Here is a 25,609-nt window from a genome sequence, read left to right on the forward strand (position 1 = left end):
TTGTGGTGGCTCCACAAGGAAGGTGGATAAATCATGGAGGCCTCATTCTGCCACCCCTGTGCTCACAGAGCGAGAAGCCTTGTCAGGAGAGGGGTTTGAAGCACCAGGGCTAACAGTGAGTGAAATACTCTCAGCATGAGTGAGTGTTCCTGAACAGCAGATTAGCACACTGAGCCAAGCGCTTATCTAAAATTAAGCATTTTCTTCTACTTACACCCTGACATTCTTGTCTCCAGTTGCGTTTATTTTGTTTGCTTTTCCTTTTTTCTCTGTGTGTATTTAAATGCTGATGAGAGAAGTCTACACAGAGACCAAGGAATGGGTAAGATCTGAGTAGCACACTAAAACAAAAGCTTGGGTGGAGTTCAGTTGTTAAATCTATATACTTTAGCTATTATTGTCTTCGGCTCGGTTTGAAGTACTAATGTACCTAGGCAAGAAAACAAATTTACAATGGCTTAGTTAGAAATTCCTCCTCCAGGAAGAGCTAGAATAAGCAAAACATAATCTGAAACAAGGCCAGATTCCCTTGGAACTTATTGAGAGGATCTTATTGAAATCAAAACAGTTGTGTTCTATTAAATTAATGCAGATCCCATTTGGCCACAGGCAGGCACCCAGTCCCAAAGCTGCATTGCAGAGGTGCACAGTGGAGAGCTGGCACGCCCCCAGGACCAAACTCACTCTGTGATCACTGGTTTTATGGAGGCAGCAGCTCTGTGTTGGTCTCCTGACACACCATCCAAGGAGGGCTCTTGTTTATCTTTCTTCCCAGAAATGGGAAATCCTGTGTCTGCTGGCAGTGTGCTTGGACAAAAGGAGCTGGGTTGAAGTGCTGGGGTGCTACTGCTGAACCAAAAGAGGGTGCAGACATCTGCTGGTGCAGTAGCCCCTCTGTCAGGGTCCCTCTTCACCCTCTAGCCCCACAGCAGCTGGATTGGTTTGCCAGAGTCCAGCAGGAGCAATGTAGGCTGTAGGTGCTTTCTTGTGCCTGACAATCTGTTGCACTAATTTTTATTTATTTTTTGCCTATGTTGGAAGTCTCAAAAGTTTTTAGGGGAGTGTTAAGATTTCAGTTTCCTCTGTTGGCCCGTTTGGAGGTGGGGAGGTCACTCTGTTAGTGTGTGTGGGTGCCTGAATGCTGCAGGGGAGCCAAGAGTGGCTCTGCTTCCTGACCTTGCTTAGATAAGCAGGTGGTGTTTTTTGTAGGCATAAAATTGAATGGAGCAGCTCGCTGCTGACACTGAGCATTCTCTGAGATGCCTGATGGCCATGACCTGCTCACGTGCTTCTGGCAATGGTAATCAACCATGCTAAGGGCAGCAAAAATATTTCCCTCTAAGGTTAGGGGGGTTGTTGGTGTTCTGTCTCTTTATGGGCAGAGAGGTTCAGCTGCTGGGGACACCTACACGTGTCTGCCACACGAGATCTGGAGGGCTGCCAGGTGAGCATGATCCATACCTCCACCTTGCTTTCCAGGAGTGCCCCATACTTTGACTTTTGCAAGAGTGAGGCATGCCTGTAGCATCAGGACATTTGCATGAAACTGAGAATCAGGCCAGATGGTCTAATGATCCCTCCCACCTTCTATAGCGCTGCATCTTTGAGATGTGGCACAGTCTACTTGTGCAAACCTGAAAGAAAATCCCACCACTACCAACCCTCCATATTGCACCTCCTGAAGACCTTGTGCAGCAACTATCTTAAAATATCTTTTTAAAAAGATATGTTCAGGTGCTGTTTTTAAATGAAGTCTCTGACCTTGATCACTTGAGAATACATGGCTGAATTAAAAATGAACTGTGTAAAATTTGTTTAAAATATTACCTTGCATTTCAGAATATGGCTTGTATGAAAACTGCATATACATTCAAAATTGAATTGTATATTAATATATCAACATCAAACCTGTATATTAATGTAATTAAAACCACTCTTTCATTGCTTTGGAAATGGTTTAATAGCTGACAAGTTCAAAGGCGAAAGAAAGTGAAATTTCAAACAAACATGGTTTTGTCTTTTACTTGGGTAATGTAGTTATCTGTTCCTCTTGTATGCCTTAATTGCCATAGTCAAACAGGAAGTATGGTGGAGGTATCATGTTAGAATTGGGTAGATTTGCTAATAACATGTATTCCTTGAAAATTTGTGTAATAATAATAATATTGCCACAATTAGATGTTCTTTCATGTTTTTCCAAAATCTGTGTGTAAATTCAGAAATAGTGAAAGCTAAAGCATATTTTATAAATGTCCATGTGTAGAAGTAGACATTAATATATGTGCATATATATATATGTGTGTGTGTGTTTATCTTTAATGATACATATATTGAGAAACTTCATGTGACATTGCTTGAAAAGCCTCAGCAGCACAGGGTAGTTTTTGTGATGTTATAGAAGATTCACAGGAAAAAACTTGCAAAATAATTTCACCTAAAATAATGACAGAATCATCGTAGAATTACAGAATGGATAGTCCAAATCTGGACTGTAGGATCATCTCATTCCAACCACCTGCTATGGGCAGGGACACCTCGCACTAGACCCAGTTGCTCAGAGACCATATAAGGTTGGAGATTTTACTCTTCAATGCATCTCACCTCAACACGGAGTTTTTCAGTTTTGCAAGGAGTGTTCTGTCTCTGCTCTTTTACCCTTTCATGCATGCACACACAGGAATGGATGTACCTTCTCACAGGAGGTGACTCCAAATTACTGGATGGCTGTACTCCAGTTTTAAAAGAGCATCTCCTGGTCGCTTTCATCTTGGAAACAATTTCATGTGAATGTCCTGTGCAAATTGATCAATATAATATGCTGATGTAATATATGCATGTGAAAATCTGGAGGAATGTTTCATAACAATGCTGGATGAACATTACTGTAGACCAGATATTGCCTGTGAGTGAGTACCCCACTGTTTTTTCAACCATCCTTTTTTGCTCAGCAGGAAATTACCCAGAGGTATCTCAAAGGTAAAAATGTGGAACTGTGGATCAGTAGATCCATGGATCATTCATATGATCCATATGAATCTCTATTGAGAGATCATATGGATAGTCTTTCTTTTTCCTCATATTTATTTTTTTAAACAAAAAAAGTTTGTTCTTACTGCACTCTTGAGATGATTGCTTTTGCTTCTATTCCTTTGACTAAATATTTGAGAGAATCAAGCACAGCTAGATACTCGTGATCTCATTATACATTTAGCAGAGTGTCCTGGTTCAGGAGGACAGGATTAATTTTTGCAGTAGCCAGGTGTGGAGGGATAGAATGTAAGAGAATAGTGCAGAAGGCAGTCTCACACCTGAGGAGTTGCAGCTGTACTAATCACCAAAGATTAGGAACAGGCCTGCCCTTAACAGGCCACAGCTGTGTCCAATGAGGATGAGTGCCACAAAAGAGTGGGTTAGGTGGGTGAGGAGAGACTTGGAGTTTGTTGGCTATGCTGTGAAGAAGGAGTCAGTGCTGCGAGGAGATTCCCATGAGAAATCACTGAGAAGGTATAGGACTTTTGCAATAAGATGACAACAGCCAGGAAGGGGCTATGGTACCTGGAAGTTGTTTTGTACCACCTCAGGCCATTTTCCAGGGATGGGGAAATGGTCCCTTGTGGGTTGGTGTAGCATGGTGGAGGGAGAGGTTGGGTATTGTTAGGGGTGAGAACTCATGTGCAAATCCTTTGTTTCTTGCACAACTTTGTTATTAATATTATTACTGTTATTGTTAATTTCCATACGTCATTGCTGTTTCCAGTAAATTGTTCTTTTCTGAACCCACAATCTTTACCTTTTGTGGCTCCAGTTCTCCTCTCCATCCTGCCACAGGGGAAGGGGAAGAGGGAGGAGGAGCGAGGGAGTGAAGGGCATGTAGTTTGGAGGGTCTCAGTGGGAGTACCATTTTTAACCATGACACAGAGCAACCAGGGTAGTTTCCACTGCTAGCTGAATGCAAGTGAGACTCTTGCACATTTCTGTCAGTTGATGAAACCTTCCTCTTTAGCTACAACACTTGGATTTTATTTTCCTCAAGCTTCTCCAAAGTACAAGTGCTACTAGAGCTTTTCACACTTAGAGCCCATAACCCCTCAAGAACTCTGGAAACACTGCAGAGTAACAATGGATATGCCCAGGTTAGTTGTATTACTTGTAGCTGAGACCTGAAAATATGCAAAATGTTCTGTGGAAGACTTTATACTGGGGTCTTAACAGGTAAAAGAGATTGTAGAGTTTGGAGACAGGGAGGTTGCTGGGAAAAAGGCACTGCAGTAAATGCATTATGATGTACACCAATGCTTGTAACTTAAACTGAATAGCTGGGATTTCTTACACTATAGCAAGTTGTGTATCATATCTTTCTCTATCCTTTCTGTGGGTCTTCAATTTTTTCCCCTTCATCTGCAGTGTGGCAGTCCATTTTTCTATGCTTATGGTTGCCACCTCATGCAAGAAGAAAATACATCATTTCCAGGGTAATCTTGTGTGGAGGACTGGGCGTAAGCAGATAAGCATGTTTTATTCTTGAGTATTCTGACTGTTGCAAGAGGAAAGTTGTTAGTGCAAGAGAGGGTCCTGTGGAGATGGAGCAGCACTGTTCTCAGGCAGCTCCTGTTTCTGCCTTGAGGCTTGTGCTTGTTGTGCCTGCAGCAACTCCCCCTCAGCCCCACTCACTTCCTGGAGGGCTCTGAAGGGCTGTCTGTGCATACACAAATAATGTAATGTGAATGGTGCGAAAAACCTATTTTACATAAGATATATGCATCAGATAAACCAGAAGAGGAAGTGGATTGGTCCCTTTCTCTCTCTTTTGACCCCAGATTTGGACTATCCGTGGTAACAGAACCAACGTAGGATCTTTGGTGATCTTTCTCCTTCTCTTTCTCTCTTTTATGTCTTTATTTCTCTCCTCTTTTACTTTGTCTTGGCAAAGTGCATCTTTCATATTCTTACCCTGTACTCTGTACTGAAGTTTGCTGTAAGGACTGGGAGCATGTTAAAAGGTGTTGTATGTAAAAGTTGACAGCTTGTTAGCCAACACTTCTCTCATTATGTAGTGGGCTAGTTTCTGGAATTACAGCAGCTATATCATAAGATAAGAGATCCCTGACATGTGGACTGGTGTCTTTGATCAGCCGAATGAGCATTTATTATGGACAGCATGCCCCATCCTGAGTGGGCTGTGACATCCCACCCGTGCAGTTTTCACCACCCTTCAGAACAGTCCATGTCCAGATGGAAAACCACCTGTAAATGAAAGGATTGACATCCATCCAGTGGCATTCCCACAACAGAGACTGTCAGTTGGAGATGTGCCGTGCAATTGTACTGTATCCTTGGAAGGGTTTGGGGGGAGTCCTGAAGGCATCCACAGCTCTGGGGTGGAAGTGAATGAATGCTGGGCTTCTCCTAAGCACGGCTGTGCTACAGGGTTTACTTGGGCTGTGTTGGCACCCTGTGTGGTTTCACCCCTGTTTCAGCCATAGGCACCCAAGCCCTGCTCTATCTGTATCCTGCACAGAGGAGTCCTGTTTATGGTCCATCCAGAAAGCTCGAGGGTCAGATAGCACATCTCTAATTCCTTGCTTGTAAATTGTCCAGGAGGAATAGTGTTTACCTCTGTGTTAAAGAACTGATCTTATAATGGTGTCTGTATGTGTATGGGACTGATTGCAAAAGTAAGCTGGATGTATAAAATCAAAGATGCCCCTTTGGCCTTTCAAAGCAACAGAGAAGTTGCCACCTAGAAACCATCAGGGATGTGTACCTTTCTCCCCTGTTCTGAAACAAAGGTATTCTCCTATTGGCTTTTCTGTGAGATGACTTTCTGTGTATTGATTTTATGACCTTTTAACTGCTGTCTCAAGTCTTCTGCATTGATAGCATTATGAGGATCAGCTGTATGGTTGGAGCATGGAAAATATTTATATTTTTGGTTCTTTTTGAGTCAGATGAGTTCACAAAATCCTTGGGGCTGAATGATGATATCATTTCTCACCTCTGTATTTCACAGGTCAAATTATTGCAGCTGCTCAGAGAATTGGAAGAATTCAGGGCAGAGAATTAGCCTTTAGCATCTATTTCTGCTCTTAGTGAAGTTAAGGGGAAATTCTTTCAGGATCAGACCTATTTGTGCATATTTGCTCATGCAGAAACTTGTGGCTGTGTGCAGCTATGTTGGATTCTGCACCTAAAAATAAACATCTTTGCAGAAACAAGGGGCTTGCTTTGTTCACATTTATTCCTGACTGATTGTTTCTGTCTGTCAGCAACAGCAAAGCCTCATTGTTTTGGTGCTGCAACTGGGATGAGTTAAATGGATCCTGTTTCCAGAAACTGCTGAGACTCCAAGCCTCTGAGATATTTGCCCATTAGTGTTTCACCCTGGATTGCCCAAAGTGGTGGCACTTGCACCTACCCTTCGTAATATCTGTTTTCGATGCAATTTTTTGCAACTTAATGATTTAAAGTCCACCTAGTTTGTGATTGCTGGGGAGAAGGGACAGTAGATTGCTCTTCAGATACTCACCTTGGCATTTTGTGGAAAACGCTGCCACTTTTTAGCCGAGTGATCTCTCACTTTTATTCATTCTCATCCTTCTGACCGACCATTCTCCATTCACCAGGCTCACAAACAACCTCATTTTTCACACCTACTTCTCCATTTGTTGACACTTTGGGCTCCTGCCCATTGCTCTCCCTCAGCAGCAAGCTCATTCACATTCCATATTCAAAACCCACAACATGATTCATTGAACACCAAAGTGCTTTTGCTTTGCACTGTTTGTCTGAGACTGACCTGAAGGATGACATTATAAATGAGCTCTTGCATCTGAATTGCTTTGTCCTGATTAGCAAAGTCAGGAGAAAATGGCAAGGAGCTTTTTGGGCTTGAGTGGGATCAGCTGCTTCTCCAAAGTTTCTCTACTCATTGATCTTATGTCTTTGCTTTCCTGTGTTGCATGGAATGTGCCAGTTTCAGTTTTTAGGTTCCTGAGGGAGATTTTTGAAAAGGACAATTTGCTACAGATGACTTTCACAAAAAAAAACCCCAAAAAACCAAAACAAACAAACAAAAAAAACCCAAAAAACCCCAAACCTAAAACCAAACCAAGAAACCAAAAAAAGCCCCCCAACCAAAATCCTAAAGCAACTGAATGAAAGTGACATTCATTTTGAAAAGAGGGGGAGGAACTGGACATTTGAAATGTTGTAAACCATGAGAATTCTGCAACTTTAATTTTTCTGATTTGAGGGGTTTCAGACTCAGTGCATTTAGATCATTAAAATTAATAGGAATATTCGCTTCTCAATAGGAGTATTCCACTTAGGAATGTCATAGTAGTTTCTAAATACTTTGTTGGTCATTCAGACCAACACTTCAAATCCAGCTATGTGACTAATTCTGATGCATGCCACTAAAATGGAAAAACCAAAGATGGCTCTTATTTTTGTCATCCACAGATTAATGTGAAAATATTGCCTTGGTGAGCTGTTTTGCCATATTTACTCACCTTCCTCTTAATTTCAGTTGTATTCTGTATCCATGACCAGTGACTACTGCTAATGTCAACATCAAGATTTACAGAGCTGCAAAATACTACTCTGAAGGCTAAGACTTGGAGACATAATGAGTCTCAGTAGACATCCTAATAGAGATTATTAAGTGCTTTATTACACACAGTAATTGCTGTTGTCATGCAGAACATCTCAGCTTGTGACATGAAAGAGATACTTTTTCAGACTAATATTAAGGAAAATGAGTTGAAATTTGAGATCTAGAAGAAAACCATTCTTAAAAATGATCAGAATAGGTTGTGAGCTTTTGTAGCACCTCTTATTTTTCACTGATATGAATGAAATTCTGGAATAACACAATTGACTGCTGAAGAACAAAGTTTTTTTTCTGTTATAGAAAGAAGTGAAAGATAGAAGTGGAAGTGGCAAATGAACATAAACTTAGGTGAAATAAGTGTCAGACTTGTGTCTTAACACTGTTGGAAGTTGGGACTCTTTTGGTCTTAGTAAGTTATTGTTAAAAGTATAAACAGGCTTTGGTGGAGTGGTAATGGTCTCAAGGAACCACTGGAATTCAGAAATTAGAATCTCTCAAAGGAGATGGGAAAGGAGAGAGAGATGGACAATATATAGGTAACAGCACTCTGTTGTACTTCAGGAAGGGTGAAATATAGGTGAAACACAGGTAATACTTATGGCTGATTTACTGATTAGTTACTAGGTTATGATCTATGTGTTGATATTATTAACTGAACTATAAGTAAGCTATCAGTTAATAGTATGTGACCCATGTGTGGCCACAGTGAGATTGTTACAGTGTTCCAGTGTCTACTGTTTCAAAAGGATTTTTTGAAACATAAATGAAGTGAGAGTAAATGTTTTTTGAGGGCTTGGGGATCTGGTGTTGAAACAAGACTTAAGTATCTCAGTTTATTTTATCAGCAATGAGAATCAAGAGGTGACAGGTTTACAGTGGAGAAGTTCTTTCAAGGAGAGAGAGTAATGAGGTCTAGACAAGCGTGTGACATGATCTTATAGCTGGAAGCTAAAATTACACCAGTGGAGACAGCAAATAAAGCACAGATTGTGAACTAGGAGCTCTGGTAGCAACACAACAAAAACCCCACAAATTTTTTCCCCATCCTTCTGACCATGTTCACATCACTTGTTTGGAATGTGTACTTTAAGTACAAGATACTGGTTCCAGTACAAGACTAGGTAGATGAGCATTAGTCACTTTTAAAATACAGAGAGGCATGCTGGGTGAATTAATTACTGCTTTTTGTGGCCTAGAGCTCTGTGGATCAATTATGCCTACTCATTTCAATCACAAACTATTCAGAGACCAGGATCATTCTGTATTATTTGTTCAGATGTGGTATCTTTTCTCTGTGTCATGAATACAGGATACAAAAGTGATAGATACTCTCCTTGTTCCTTTAGCATTCACGTCCATCTCCCATCAGCTCAGAGTTTAGGACTGAGATTGCAGGTGCTGCTTTGTCATGCAGTCTATGGCTTTCATCACCATCTTATCATTTAAATGTAGGATTTCAGTTTCTGATGTGGGTGTTATCACAGGATTTGGACATAATGCCCTCATTGTTACCATGCAGATGTAGGCAGCATGTTAAACAGTGCTTAACTGAGTGTGGTCTTTCTCATGGCTCATGCAATTGCTGTCACCTAAATTCTGAACTTTCAGATCTTGGGCACTAACCTTGAGGTGCCATTGTCCTGTGGTTAATGAAAATAACGTGATGACTTCTGGAATGAAATCACTGGTCACAATCTGTAAGATACAAACTCATTTAAATTTTTGTTAGAAGGGGAAAAAATCTCTTTTCAGAAAAATATGTCCCCATTTCTATTATTCACCTATTTATGAGGAATGATACAGTAAAGACTGGGAAAAGGCATTTGGAGTTCTAGATATGAGGTGAAAAGACGCAAACAGTGGCTAAAAGTGCAAGGGGAGCAGAAAGTGGGTACTACACTCAGGTGTTCTTTGATTCTGGAAGTTTGAATAGAGTTGTGAATCTTTCCTCCTATAGGGGTGTCGGATAGAGCTGTTCTTTGCCTGGTGCACAGGAAGATAATTATAGGGACAAAGGTGTCCTAGTCTCAGGCTTGGCCATTTATCAGGTGTTCTACCCCAAAGTAGAATTAAATTAGTCCTTACAGAGGAAGATGTGGAGGAATTAGCATACCAGGGTTTTCTCATCAGGATGCTTTAGGAAAATTGTTGGCCAGAGGGATATAGAGCAAGCAGGTATTTTGTTAGCAGGAGGTTAAGTGGCAAAAGGATACAAGCATAAGATGTGAGGAATGAGGTCAGAACAAAGGACAGCTCTTCTGAGGGGGCAGGCCACTCCATATAACTGCTTTTTCATGCCTGCTGGGCTGATCCTGGTGCTGGTCGTGAACCACAGTGAAGGAGCTGCCAAATCAGTTCAAGTGGAGCCTGTGTAAAGAAGGCAGGTAGCTCTGGCTGTGCAGTGCTGTTCTTGCAGTAATCCTGCACATCAGGAGGTGCAGGCAGACATCAGCTGCCTGGGGGGAAGCCTGGGGCTGGGAGGAGTGGGCAGAGACCTCTGAGCTGTGTGGGTGGCTGCAGAGCAGTGAGCTGATGAAGCGCACTGTGGTGATGTGCACGCACTCCCAGTTCAGTCCTGGGCTATTTTGTCTGCTTGGCTTTGCAGCCTGATGGCAGCTCTTTCAAAACAGTTGGTATTTGTGGCATATATGTGTTTTATCAATTTCTGTGTGCCCTTTTCCCAGAGAGTTGGTATCTGTGAATTTATGGCACTGTACTGCTCGAACTGTGCCAGTTCCATCTCCCTCCTTTAAGCTGGGAGGCTACAGCAACTGGTGTAATAGAGCTTATGCATTTAACCTGAGAGATTTCTGAGGTATTGGGGAGGAGAGAATCTCTGTGTGTGTGTCTTGATATGGAGCCAATTTAAGCCCCAAGGAAAAAATTCCATTGATTATAACACAGTTTAAATCTGGTCTGTAATACTTACTGAACAACAAATCGTGTTGTAATCCTTTTAAGTCATGACTTTATATAAAATCAGGAGAATTATTCTTATTTATTATCCCTTTCACTTAAACCTTTTGGGGATAGAAACACATTCAGTTTCAGTGATAAAGAAAACACTGCAATCAATGGCTTTGGAAAATCACTAAAAATAAAGGGGTTTTGTATGAGATTGAGTCAGTTTTTATCCTGCTAAGTGCCTATTGTGGAATGGAGTGATTTACTGAAAAGTTCTGGACCAAACCAGAGCACTGTAGTCTTGACACTTCATAGCTAAGTGATGGAGGAACATTTTAAAAATAATACAATGAAGTCAGAAGCTTTTCACAGCTTAAAGGGTTTTCCCTACTAGAACTTAATTTCAATCTGAACACAATTAACTAAGTAGGCCACCCTAGGGAGCAGCGGGGGAAAATACTTTAGAGTTTTCAAAATTGGTGATGGAGAGAGTAGCTGTGTTTTTGCTAAGACTGGAGCTTTTTTTTCTTCATGCCCAGATTTTGCCTTCTCCACTAAGACTGCGACATACTTGAGGCTGGTATTCTGCAGTCTCATTCCTCATTGTCATCTTATCTGTCTAAAACTGCTTCTAACATTTGAATGAAGAAACACAGGAACAAATCACCCAGAGTTTCTCATATTTCTCAATGTATTCTGTTTTCAGTATGTGCTATTATCTGAAGTACCATTAATCATAGGAATGTTTGTTGTGTTACAGTTATTCCTCAGGTCAATTACAGAAGTAAACTACCCTCTGTATTTCAGATCATCTTACAATAAGAAGGGCTTGGCAGTGCCTCCTCAGCTTTGCAGGACAGTTTGGCAGTAAATGACTGTGCAATTAATTTATTCCTCAACCAGTGTGGTTTAAAATGCACAGACATCAGAAATACTAACATTACAGATAACCTCCCTGCATGCCACAATACCTAAGCAACTCATATTTATTTGTTCAGTCAAGTGATTGATTTTGTTCTCCAGTGCCAGACTTGGAAGTTCTAAGCTCTTGCTCAGATAGGCTGGGATACTGCATGGAAGTCATACCAGAAAGTCCTGGGTAATCACACTGCCTTTTACTTCCCTGTTGGATTAATGTGGATTTGTATTTTGATTATTTGCAGCTCAGCTTCCTTCAATACAGAGTTTAAAGCAAGGTTTGGATACATATCTATCTCTGGAGGCATCAGAAATTTATTTTTCTATGGAATGATCCCTCTCAGTGAATTGTTTTCTGAATTGAACATGAAGAAGGTACCTCTCAGTTCAGTAGCAGCCTGCACTGGCTTTGCACCAGCTCAGTCAGGTGGCTCAGGCAGTGGAGCAAGAAGTATTTTCTGTGATGTGACACCTCTCAGGGTAAGGAAGACCTAGCTTTTTCTAGGAAGATAGAACTTGTGGGTAATATCTTTTAGGTTCCTTAAAGACAGTTTCCCAATTATACACGTCCAAATATAGCCTGTAAACTCTTTGTGTGCAAGCTTGTGTGATTGGAGAGGAGTCAGGTAGATCAGTACCTTTGGCTTGCTCTGAGCGACTGCCTCCTAACTTCTCTGTGGATGAAGGCAAAAGCATTTTGCTCACATGCTCTGTCTAGATTTGGTAGATGTATCCTTTGGCCGCTCGGTGGTTTTCCAAGAGGGCACATCACAGCTGCTTCTGAAGGGATTAAGCTCATGCTGCTTTGGGGTGTTGACAGGTGGCCCTGGTGTGGAAATCATCTCCCCTCAGGCAAACCCATTCTCCTCAGCAGAAGCTGTTTTATAGTTTTGAGTGATTACATTTCAAGGGTCGATGAAAGCAGCAACCCCATGCTGTTAGTCATGTGTGAACACTCCTTATGAATTACCCTTCAAAACAAGGTTTGAAAGGGGTACTTAGGCAAAGCAGGGTCTTGCAGTTAAAGGGAGGGTTTCTTTAAAGTGCACTGTGACTGGGAAGACTCCCCTTCTCAGACTCCTGTCAGTGTGCAGATGTGTCTCCAAAATGGCTTCGCTTACTCCTTGCTCAGAAATCCTGTCATGTTCATACTTCAGAAGCACACTGGCTCTCTGAATACCAGGCTTTTACTGCCTGAACAGAGGGCAATATTTCTCCCTTACAATACAATCTTGAAGCCTTACGGCAAAGATTTCTTTGACATAGGCAAAATATTTTATTTTACCTGACTAAGGGACCAGGACCTTAATATATGCAGTCTTTTAAACTGGCTCAGTTTTTTAATGCTCACAGGACTGAACTGCCTTATGAATTACAGACTGACATCTCCTTTATCAAATGAAATTACCATGTTGGACTCATTCATGGAATATTTCCAAGCACAAAACTCACTCTGCTTTCTATTTCTGTTAAGAGCCAATCCATGGTATTCTGGTTTATGCTCATTGGTAGCCTTTTAACTCTTTCGTTATAAAAACTTTACATGATGCTATATGTGGTTGAGTAGAAACAATCTCTCCTGTGCTACAGTGGCAGCTTTAAGATAAATAATGGTATTTTCACAATCATTTGAATTTTGTTTATAGCTTCATCTACCACTTTAGTAGTAATACACAGTGCTTTAAGATACATGAAATCATCATTAGGTTCCTGGAGCAGTGAATTTTAGAGAGTACCTTGAACACTCATTTGACAGATTTACTAGTAGCAAGAAAGTAAAGCAGATATAAACTATCATAAGTAAATCCACCCTTTTATTAAGAAGGCTCATATTTCAAAACCTGCTGAAAAGTTACTCTGAACAGTGTCAGTCTGAAATTCAGCTGATGTAAATGAACACCCTCCTACTGATGCACAGGAAGATGTGGGGTTTTACACCAAGTCTGTTCACACATGTCATCTGCACAGTCTTCCTTCAGAACATGCATATGTGATTCCATTAATTTTTGATAATTAATGTCTAGTCCTTGCAGACCCACATCAGAAATGACAATGGTTGAAAGTACTGCTCATCAGAGGCTGTTGGACTTCCATATGTGAATCCCATTACAGGTTACTTTAGTCACTGAATCCTAAATCCATTTCCAAGGAGAAAATAAAGATATGAGCTTGCAACACACATAAAATTTTGTTCTTAGATGCACACAGTTCTCACTTGACAGTGACCTGGCTTGGCACTGGTATGTCCATTAGATTTCACTGCATTTTAATTTCCAGGATTTTATCCATAGCATAGCTAATCTCAATACCAAATTGAAGACTAAGTTTTGCTGCTTTTTGTGTTTTGGACAGTGATAGAAGTGCAACCATCTGATGGTGAAAATTTGTCATTGTGATTCTTCTTTAAGGTCACTTCCTGTAATTTTTGTGGCTCCCCAGCAAAGGCTCCCAAGGTTTCAAACAGTTGACAGTGTAAGAGATTTACTGCACAGGTTCCATTGAGGAAGAGCCCTGCTCAGTTTAAGGTGTGCTCCCCACTCCTCTCGTGTATATTTTACCAGGCCTTTACTTCAGGTCTAGTATTTTTCACATTTGGGTTTAGAACATTTACTATTTTGGTTTATTTGCATTCCAGGAACTCCCACCTAAACTAGGAAAATAACTTTACTTCAGTATCTTTCCATACCTTCGCCTCAGATTTTTGTTTTTGTTGTTGTTGTTGCAGAGAGAGATCTAATTCAAGGTTATGAGAGCAATTTTTTTTCTTCATGGTTGAGGTGTTTTATGGCAGTAAGAGCCAGAAACAGAAGAAACTCACAGATGCAGCGCAGTCTCCTGCCATTCCAGTACCTGCAGCCAATAGTTGCAATTAGAAAATTGTCAGTTTCCACAGGATTCCATTTGTGAGGTAGATTCTGAAGTAAATTGGTTCTGCAGGTAGGCATTGAAGATGGAAGATTGTCTTAATCCAGCAGTTCCAGTTCAATTACAGTGTGAATTACTGAGATACTGCCGTATGGTTATGAAAATTGTCTCAAACAAGAAAACGAAGGATGAGATTATTCACAAACACCACATGGCTATAGTTTGCCTTATGAATGCTGGACTACACTGTAATGAGAAGTATTTTTAAAGCAAATAAGAATGTTGCTTCTGCAAACATAGGTGCTTAAATATTAATCAGAGCTCTGCCCCAATCCTGCTGAAATACTTAACAATTTTCTGGCTGTCACTCACTGTAATTCTGGTGGTGGTAATGAAACACTGGTGTCAGGCCTGCTTGTTGGTGCCCTGTGAGACTGCAGCAGGTGTCATTCCTGTGTTAAAAAGTACCAATTTATTCCCATCCATGTGGAGAGTCCTGTGTAAATGCAAGGAGCAAAGTACAAAGAGCCAGGGCGACCCATCCTTCACAGGCAAAGTGTGTGATCCCCTCTTTCCCTCTGCTCAAGGCATCTTCTAGAAATGGTGATGTGTGGTCTAAAGCTGCCTTCCAAGCCCACTCCAGCCTAAGAATATTTAATAACTGGGCTCTGAGATTTCCTCTTTAAGGCAAAAAGATGGGATGCAGGCTTCTGTATGGGGTCTAGATAGGAAGGATTTATTTTCTGTAATTAGATGGCGTTTCAATGTAACTACTTCTGCAGCCCATCTAGACTTACTGTGCGAATTTATTTTAGCTCTGAAAGTTTATCTAGAGATTGCTTTATAGACTTGCCAGGGATGAAAAACAAGCATTAAAATGACATTTATCTCTAATTCTATTTATATAATTAGACCTTGAGCACAGAGAGAGGAAGTAAGAATGCCATTTAGGTGTACCGCCCTAGCCAAAGGAATACATGTGTGTATAAACAATAAGAATTCCTCAAGTGACAAGCCTTTAACCTTTCATGGGGTGGGTACTACCTTCCTTCCTGTGTTTTTTTTTTTCTTCTCCACACTGCAAAAGTCTTCCTTTTACAATACCATATCCCCTTTAATATTTCTATTACATTTGAGACTGTTTTAATATTAAAAAAATAAAAGTATGCATAATTCAATTTGGTATGGTTTGAAAATTAAATTGACCCCACATACTAAAGGATAAATGGCTCATTTTTTTCTCCAGGTCCTAATCTCCGAGTTAAATTTTCTGGAAAAAACACTTCACTTTTTAAACCAAGACTTACAGTATATGAAAGTACAAATGTATTCAAAGATTTTTCTGTACTGCCTGTAGTATTATTTCTGCCTTAGAGGGGCTCAAATACTTGTATGCAGTAATATATGAGCAATTTTTTTTCTGCAGCAAATTCTCTTTTGAAAGCCTATTCCATTTATTATGAACTGGAAGGTATATTTTAAAAGCAATGATGAAATATTGACTAGAAAATTGGGTGTGCCAGCCATGGGGGCCTGTCCCTCAGGAGAAGGAGCTAGTTTGTCAGGTGGCTTAAGTGTGGCTGACATGAAACACCTGCATTTGTCAGTGCAGGTGCAGCATGCAGAAAACATAAGTGAAGGGGGATCACCAGCTATGACGACACTCGTCAGTGAATTTTACTTTCTTGTCTCCTGGCCCAGGCTGGAGTTTGAACATCCACATTGCAATTCCTCTGGGCTTCCTTCCAGGAGAAATGCAGGCACAGGGAAGTTCCTCTGTGCCCAGTTGTCTCTTGGAGATGACGGTGAAGTGCTGCTGGAGCAAGGTCATATGCATATATGGCCATATATGACCCAGCTGAGATATGGCCTTGATGCAATATCTTTTCAAAATATCTTGGAGATATTTTGAATATTTCCAAGGACTGAGACTCTACGACCTCTCTGGATAACTTGTCACAGTGCTTGGTCACCCTCAGAGTGAAAAAGTGTTTCCTGGTGTTCTGAGAGAACTGTATTTCAGTTTGTACCCATTGATTCTGATCTGTCACAGGTCAGCGGTAAGAGCCTGGCTTCATCCTCTTTGCACCCTCCCCTCAGGTATTTATATGTATCATGAGACTCTTCCGAAGCCTGCTCCAGGCTGAACAGCCCCGTTTCTGACTTTGCTTGCAGGGGAGGTACTCCAGTCCAAGACCTCAGTGGCCCCTCACTGGACTCTCATCTTGGACTGGGAAGCCCCAGACTGGTTACAGTTGGTGTTATCTTAGTGCTATCACTCTTAGAGCACCTGGGCCCAAAACTCAGAGTGATTCAGACAACCAGCCCTCAGGGGCTCCTTAACCCTGGTGCTGGGGGGTTACCAGGGAGGAGTCCTGGGGGCTGAGTCTCTCCTGTAGCTATGGGGAGACGAGGTTAAAGAGCATTTTGTGGTGCTGGTGGCCCTGTAGGGCAGGACGGCCCAGGAAGAATGCTCTGCCTGTCCTGTCCCGCTGATGTGAAGGCTGGCTCTTGGGCAATCCATGACTGTCTAGCACTGGGTAGCTCCAAGCAGTGCTGGGATTGCTGCTGCCATCCTTTTTGAGCAAGGGGACATACCATGGTGGTACCATTGGGAAGCAGTTGTGTTTAGTCTTTCCTTTTTCCCTCACTTCTTCCAGTCTCTAAAAGTATCAACAGCAGTATGACCTTCCATGCAGTCCCATTTCTCCATTGTTCCTCCTCATCTGCCCAACCTCCTGGGATGTTTTTGCAACTCCATTTTCCCAGAAAAGCAATTGCCACCACCCTCTCCCTCTCCCTCCTTCCCTTCCCTCTCTCCTGGGCACTCTAGATTTTTTTTCCAGGATGGGAAAGATGTTATGTATAATTAAGTTAGCACATGGATTCTACATTTTTATGTATTTATTAAATAACAAATAATTTTATTTGTTGTTTCAAATGTTAATGCATACAAATAAAATTAGTAATTAGGCTGCAGACAAAGTGGAAGTGCACACTAAGAGACGTTTGTCTATTCTTTTCTCTGTCTTAATATAGCTCTATAAAGATAAAAGAAGTACATGTTTCTAGGGGGTAATACCCTTTCAATAACAAACAAACAAACCAGTACATTTTATCTTAATGCACTAACCCAATACTATTATATTGAGAAACAGAAATAACCTTGGATACATGCTCAATTCAACAGCTAGCTTTGGAATTACAATTTGCTGATATTAAAATGTCTTTTACAAAGTTTACTTTAAAACCATATTAGTTACATATTCACTTAAAAGTATATAAAAAGATATAGAACTTATTAGTTGTAGAAAATATACCTTATCCAAAGACAGAGAGAGTGTTTCAAATAAAACCTTTTTATTTTCAACTGAAACTCAGTATTGATTTCTTTTTCCATACTGCAGGCTGGAGAACAAAGGAGAGTTTTTCTGGTAACCTGATTCCTCTTCCCTCGCCTCGCCCTGCTCTTCAGACCTCCTCCAGGTGAGAGATGCTGCTGCTGAGGTTTCCTCTATGAGTTGCACCAAGCAGCTGATGCTCATGGTGAGTAAATGAGGGGCAGAGGAAGGGAAGAGAGCCTTAGAAGATGGGGAGAAAAGAATATCTTGATTTCCTGAAGTTGACTGGTAGGGATAATTTTTTTCTTTTGAGATGTTGTGAATATGGATTTCTGTGCGGTAAAAACGGGAGTAACAATGGTGTGCTACCTAAATCTGGGAACATGAAAGTCAGGTGTGTCTGGTTCAACACAGTTTTGTCTGTTGCAGCCGCCAGGGGCATGGCGTCCCGGGTCGAGGACAGCTCGGTGGCAGCGCCCCTGCCACACGGACCAAAGCCCATGCAGACTCCAATGTGAAATGACGGTGAAATGACCTTTATTAACAGCTAGCCAGGGTAATTTATAACAGGGGGTAACGGTAAAAGGGAAGCGGTTTCGCCTGAGCGTGACATCACGTTATGAGCGTGACATCTTGCGATATCTTGAGCCCACATTTCCCCCTCCTTTTATGACCAGCTAAAACATAGAAAATGCTAAGGTTAAAACTGACAAGTGGGAAACGTGTAACTGGTAAAAATGTACTGAAACTGAACAATGCAACATAACCGTAACAAACTTGTCTTAACTGTAAGTATTTCACAAGCAAAATGTTAACTATTCTTAACTGGTTGTTAAAGAACAACACTAAAACATCTTTTTAACACTTGTTTAAACTGTGAGGTCCAAAGTCAATGCCAGGGGCCTAATAAGATGGAATCAAAGGCGACAAGTCATGGGGACTGTATGAACCATAACTCAAAACATTTTTGCAGGACTTCTTCCTCAGCTTTTTGGCATTTTTGTAGAGGCTTCTCCCTGTTGATGCTTAGGAAATCAATCAGGTAACACACACACAAGTGATAAAACAGTTGATCATTCCGTTCAAGTAGAGTCAGAACTTGGCCAGAGTTCTAACTCTGCTTGATGGAAATCATCCTCTTCCACTCAAGTAGAGTTAGAACTTGGCCAGAGTTCAAACTCTACTTGTTGGATATTCCTTAAAACAAGACTTTTCTTTTAAAAACAACAATTATGAACATGCAATCAAACCATTACACAATTGAATTCTTCCAAAACTTTGAACCATGATTGAAAACATTTCTGTTGAGCCTCTCCCCCAGTCTTTCTCTGTGCCAGCATCTCTTCCCGTTCGGCCATGGAATTTCTCACAACCCTGGTGCAGTCTGCTGCTGGATTGCTCAATGACTTGTCATGGCCTTCATGGAGCGGGGTTTACAGGTTGCGGGGGTGTCTAAAGATTCAGTCCTGCAAAATAAACTTGACAAGTTTTATTAGTTTTGCCCTGAAGGTCTGGTTTGGCCCACTTTACTAGGGAGTAATAGCAGAACAACAATCTCTAAACTGTCTTGTACAGATATTACAATGCAGGGTTTTAAAGGGTTTATTTGATATCCTCTGCATTCTTGAAGTGCTAAAAAAAAAGTCTCAGATGAGATACTCAGCCATATTTCTGCTCCTTTTCTATCAAAACAAGGAAAAGTATTTGGTAGACGGTACACCAATCAAGCCAGGTTGGGCACAGAAAATAACGATTTTCTTCTATACATGCTCTTCTTGCAAACATCCAAAGCCGTGGGTTCTCTCTCTGAAACACTCTTGATATATATTGGCATATACATTACAAATACATATTACTATAATGATATATACAACTCTTTCCAGTAAATCTCTCGTGCTCAGACACCTCTAGATATGCCTGGACTGCAAGATTCAAGCCTGGCTCCAAATCTAAGTCATTTGGTATATTTAGTTCAGATATTTGATATCCTCTGCAGCCCTGGGTGCCAGCAGGGATGGCTGAGAAGCCAAGAGAAAGTCTCTTGGTTCAGGTCCTTGAGATGCACCAGCACAGTGGCACAGTGTCCTTGCCCATGTCAGATGAAGCCAAAGGGGCTGGTCCCCCACAGCAGTTGAAGTCCTTTCTGTACGGAAAGGGCATCACCCCACAGCAGGCGTTTGTGGGGCGGTGCCTGCAGTCCTCAGCAGCTGCACAGCGAGAGCAGGGCCCCGACCCACAAGGCCAGGCAACAAGAACCGACAGCACAAGTGGGAAGGAGGGGTGACAGCAGGCTCAGAGCCCTCCTGCAGGGACAGGCCAGCACACAGAGCAGCCCAGAGCTGGATGCTGAGATGAAGAGCTGAAATGAAGCAGCTTCCCTACAGGGCTCTGTGGAGCCCTCCAGCCACCAGGGCCCCTCACACAGCACACACATCTCTCCACTGGGGTCCTCCATCCAGCCCCTAAGGCATTAGGGCTGGCTGGGTGACCAGCCAGGCAGATTGCACTTCCCTGCCATGCTGGAGAGGGGCAGGGGGAAAGGACAGACACACGGAGAGATCTGAAATCCAGCCAGACCACGAACAGGGGAAGCTTGGCCACCTTTTGTTTGTACATGAGGGGGTGGTGGCTGTTAGTCCAGGACAGCCATGAGGCGCAGCAGTTCCCGAAAGGCACTATCATGGCTTTGGTTCTTCACAGCTGGGAGAAAGTCAGAGGCCTTCAGGCCAATGGGCTTATTCCTGGTTGCAGGAATCACTGATGGCTCTGTTCTGCTCAAAGAATTTGAGGAGGCATTCAGTGGCCTCTGGACTGGATCAGGGAGCTCCTGCTTTGGTAGCGAGGTCTGGACATCCACAGCTTGGCTGGGCTTCACTGCTTCCTTTGCAGTTCCAGGCTCATCCTCAGGAGGGGCAGGAAAGGGCTCATTTTGAGGAGGAGTTCAACAGATTGCATTCTTGGGCTGGAAGATCTCTTTGTAATCCTCTTGGTTCTGGATCTCAGCCTTTGATTCCTTCTCATCCTGGTCATCTTCACTGCTAGTACTGTGCCTCTCACTCTCCGAGTTGTGCTTCACTCTGCTCTGTGGCTTGCTGCAGCTCATTGAGGGCCTGTCATAGATGCAGAGAAGGGAAGACTCTGTGGAGGTAGGTGGCACAAGAGGCTGGTCGTCTCTGATCAACCCTTGAGGAACAGAATCTGACTTTGGGACTCTGCTGAGATCCACAACGAAGGAAGAGACTGTGCTTTGTGCAAAGGAAACTCTTATCAGCTGGTTGTTGCTGATAGACAGATCAGCTACTTTTCCCCAGTTCACCAAGACCACATGTGGTTTGAGTGACAGGAAGTAGTTTGTTTTTTGGGATATGCTGTGGTGACCAATAGGTGTTCAGATTTTAATATTAGCACCTGGTGTAGCCACTGAAGTTTGGACATGCCTCTGAGAACACACAGGGGTTAAAAAGCAAAGCTGCTCCTCTGGTAGTCTCTCTTTGGATTTCTGGTGGGAAAGGCTTTGGATCTCTCCCCCTGTCCCAGCTGCCGGCTGGGCGGGGGGAGGGGAAAAGCCACTCGGCCATGAGGTAGGCCCAGCCCAAGGATGGAAGGGTGGAGGAGCACCAAGAGATATCGGGCAGCCACCCCCCCCACCCAGGCGAGAGAGAGAGAGGAGAGCTGGCGTCTGAATTCGATAGCGGCCGGCCCAGGAGGAGAAGGGGGGGAGTGTGGTGAGGAGGTGCCCGGCAGGGCAGCGTAAGAGTTCCAAAGCTCCAGAGAGGCAGAGACTGAGATATTTAATCCTTTTCTTGCATGACAGAAACCTTGAAATGCTGATCCTCCTGGAGCTGAATGAGAAGAGAGATAAGAGGTGATGGGCCACGAGGGAAGTGCAGAAGACTCTTGAGTGGGGGGAAAGATGATGGAGTGGCCTTTTGGCTGGACTTTTCTTGTGTGGCCATAGATGGAACAATTTTTTTTTTTTCCTGTGACACAGAGACTGCATTTAGGGGGAGGCAGTGCCTCAGAACCAGGAGGGTTCAGTGTGGGTACCCCTCAGCCCCAGGGGGTGTAAAAATTTAGGGGGGACAGATGTCCCAAAGGAGAGACTGTGCCTTTTTTGGAGTGAGACAAGGCATCCTTGAAAGACAACCCTAATAGCAGCTCTGGTCCATGCACAGTGGTGAGAGCACTGGGCATGGAAGGTGTCACAATGGCAAAGGATTTTCCCGGCGGTGCTGAGTGACATGGAAACACACAAGGTTTCAACGGTGTTTCCGGGGGAAGCCTATGGTACAAGAAGGACTCCTCTCCTCTTGATGAACTGAAGATTGAGTAATCTAAAGGGTGGTGCTGGACTGAGAGTTGGTGATTTGGGGGAATGTATTGTATATCAATAAACAAAGCTTGCTAATTCTCATATTGAAAGTCCCGAGCCTCCCTGTACTGTGACAAATGGTGCCCGAACAGGGACAATACAGAAGCTTGAATCTGCGAGCCACAGTCTGGTGCAGATCCATGTCAGTCCTGACACAACTCTTTGGTGTCCAAAGAGCCAGATGCCACAAAGCTGCCAAAAGGATGGAAATGAAGGCTGCAGATATTTGCTTTGTTACCTGGTAGGGTATGAAGAACTTTGCCAGCTTCCAGGTCCCAAACTCGAATGGACCCTGAGCGGGACCCTGCCACTATGAGCTTCCCATTTGGGTTCACTTGTAGGCTCTTGATGGGGGTTGTGTGACCTGTCAAGATCATGATGCAGTTGGGCTTGCTAACTGACCATATGTTGACCTGACAGTCGTCTCCTCCAGCAGCCAGCATCTGGCCTGAACCATTTCCCAGGACTACTGAGGACACCTTGCTGCTGTGGGCCATGATCTTTTGCAGCTTCCATGCCGCCTTCGTGGTGACGGCCACGGCAATGACTCAGCATGGCGCCTCTGGGGCGGGCAGTGTGTTCCTCCTCCCGGCGGGGCTCTGCTCTGCTAGTGCGTCCTACGGCCAGGCCGTGCACCGGGGCTGCCGCAGCCATCCTGCGGGCACTCAAACACGGCCATGGCGAGACTATTCTGAGAGGTGGCGTGGCGGGGGACCAGGCCTCACCGCTGACAAACATCATGGGACGGGAGCGCCGGTCGGGGCTCGGGTGATTGCCTGGATGCTGGTGGTGGTGGGGCCCGGCAGTAACAGACTGGGACCCCCCAGCCACCCCCGCCCCGCAACCGGCCCTTCACCAGGCTGTTATGACCAGCCTGGCCACGCAGCTGTCCGCTCATGGACCTGCCGTGTTCGCAGGGCTGCGGCCCTGCCGCGCTGCCCACGCCCGCTGCAGCCAGGAGGGTCCGACATCGTCACCGCCACTGCTGCCCCTTTTTCTTAGCATTGAGCTGATCCCTCCCTCTAGGCTTGCCCCACCTCCTGCCGGGGGATGCTAGCATCTCGTAAGAATAGGTTTTCCGTGCTTTTCCCCTCTTTCTTGTTCGTGCGTGTCTGCGCTGTTCCACAGCCCTTCTTCGCCCACTGACCGCGCCTGCATTCCCTCCCCTTTGGGGGCTCACCACCCCATGGCGCATAAGGTGGAGGCCCCGCCCCGGCTCCCTCGAAGTCCGAATTAATGGCAGCGTCCCCCCCTCCCAGCTAACGGCTGCACTCCGCGCCTCTGAGCTAACGGTGGCACCACGCACCTCCTCCAGCAGTCTGTTCCAAAATGACCGCTTTTTTCCTGTAGCCGGGGCGCCTAGGCTCGGAAGCCGCGAAGAGCATCCCCACCGCTGTAAATCCCCATGATCATTCACGGTCTGCCTGGCCACCCCCACTGCCTGCCGGGACTCTTCCCACAAGCAGTCCTGGGTGGCCTTCCACTTTCCCCACTCCTGCTGAACTTGCTGAACTTTTTGCAGAGCCTGCATGACCCTGCCCCATAATTTTAGATTTTGCCCTGAGCCTGAGGACAGAGCCTGCTCCGCTAGGGCCTCAGGGCAACCATCCCACACTTCCGGGTGGAGAACATCTTCCGGCTGCTCAAGTACCCCAGTGCGCAGGAGCCTCGACACCACGAGGATAAAGTCTCTCAGCTCACAATCTACGCCCCACTGTCTATGAATTTTAAAAATGACCTTTGAAAGGGATTCCATCCTCTCCTTCGCTGTTTTTTCGGTGCGAGACCTCCTCCTTCGCCGGCTGAGGCGTGAGCCTTCCTCCTTCGCCGATTTTCGGTGCGAGACTTCCTCTCCCACCGCCCCGGCACGAGACTTCCTCCTTCATCAGTCCTAGGCACAAGCCTTCCTCTTTTACCGACTCCCAGCACTAGATTTTCCCCCTTTGTCGGTCCCCCGGGAGCGTCCTCCCCGCCGGAGACAGTCCCGTTGCTCCAGCTGCCGTTCCCTCACCCAGGTGATTCCCCCTTCCGGTATCGTTCGCAGGTGTTCGGCACCACTCGTTGCTGCCGCTAGGAGCATGGCGTCCCGGGTTGAGGATGGTTCGGTGACAGCGCCCCTGCCACATGGACCAAAGCACACGCTGACACCAATGTGGTGGATGGTGAGATGGTGTTTATTAACGGCTAACTGGGGTAATTTATAACAGGGGGCAACGGTAGGGTAACGGTAAAAGGGGAGGGGTTTCGCCTGAGCGTGACATCGCGGTATGAGCGTGACATCTTGCGATATCTTGAGCCCACATTTGTCTCTGGACCTCCTGGCTTCCTTTGAATTGTATTACCTGGCTTTTTGGAACTGTAGGGGTGTGAAAACTTTCAGCTTTGTCCACCCACCATAGCTGTTCACTCTCCAGCATGGTCAGTGCTTCCTCTGACCTTGATGAAAAGGGCAGCCCTGGCTGCCCAGCCTTGAGCTCAGAGAAAGCAGAGAAACCTTCAGGGCTTTCTGGCTGAGAGCAACATGGAGGCACAGCCTTGGGATGGCATAAGCAGGCCACTGAAATGGGGAGAGTCTTCAAATCAAGGTTTTCATCCTCAGATCTGGAGGCATCCTGGGCACATTATTGGTAGGAAGAGTAAATAAGGATTGGTGTTGCATACCTTTCTCCATGCAGAGAGGAGTAACGCAGAAAATCCTGGGACATTTTATAGGAGAATTATAACCTTCTGACAAATTCATGCTGAGGTGGAGACTGGTCAGAAAACTTCTGTACTGTAGAGCTGATTGTTTTATACAGGAGGAAACTGGAGTCACAGACGAGCAAAGAGAAGAAATGTGAAGAGTCTGAAAACCACCCAACACCCCCCAAAAGATGTTAGGAGAGGTGTTTGCCTGGGATGGAGCAGTTTCTACTCTGTCCCATGTGCTGGGTAATCTCTTGCTTCGTCTAGGCCAAGTGTTAGGGTAGCCATGGGGAGGAGAAGGAATTTTCTCTTCCATGTGGGATTAGGGAGAGAAAGCAGTAACAAAATCACTGAAAACTGCAATGAGGGAGGAGGTGGTTTGTGTGCACTGTGTGCTCTGTCCTTCCAGGGGCTGCTCTGCTGCCTTTCAGAAGTGAAGCCGAGCTCAGGTTTTTAAAAAGAGGAACACAAGATTGAGGCTGATAGCTTCACTTCTCAGACACTATCATACCTTTGGATGCTGACAGGTTTTAACATGAATTATTGTCCTCCAAGTTCACTGCTTGGCTGAATTGCTTTGCCTGTCCCAAATGTCCCTCAGATGTACTTGTTCCACAAGGCTTGTCACCTAAGTACCACTGCAATAACAGAAATCTCTTGTCATATCCTCTTTGTTCGTAGTCAAGACTTGGCACTGCTGTTACTCATCAATTTGGTGGCATCAGAACAGCTGCTAAGTACACTTGGGAAGGACTTTTCTCAAGGTGCACCTGAGCCAAGAAATGTAACAATGAGAAAAGTTGATATATCAGTCTCAGTCACTCTCCTGTAGTGGGGATATGGTTGCAATGTTCTTGCATTACATTAGTCAATATTTGTCTACAAAAATAATCAAAACTAAAGAGAAGAGAC

General features: G+C 44.1%; 1 pseudogene; it reads right to left on the reverse strand.

Moving 5' to 3' along the window:
- Window positions 1-19,101: 19,101 nt before the first annotated feature.
- On the reverse strand, window positions 19,102-22,509 carry LOC102071158 (katanin p80 WD40 repeat-containing subunit B1 pseudogene; annotated as a pseudogene).
- Window positions 22,510-25,609: the final 3,100 nt, after the last annotated feature.

The sequence above is a fragment of the Zonotrichia albicollis genome, chromosome 1 (assembly GCF_047830755.1).
Source record: "Zonotrichia albicollis isolate bZonAlb1 chromosome 1, bZonAlb1.hap1, whole genome shotgun sequence".
Taxonomy (NCBI): Eukaryota; Metazoa; Chordata; class Aves; order Passeriformes; family Passerellidae; genus Zonotrichia; species Zonotrichia albicollis.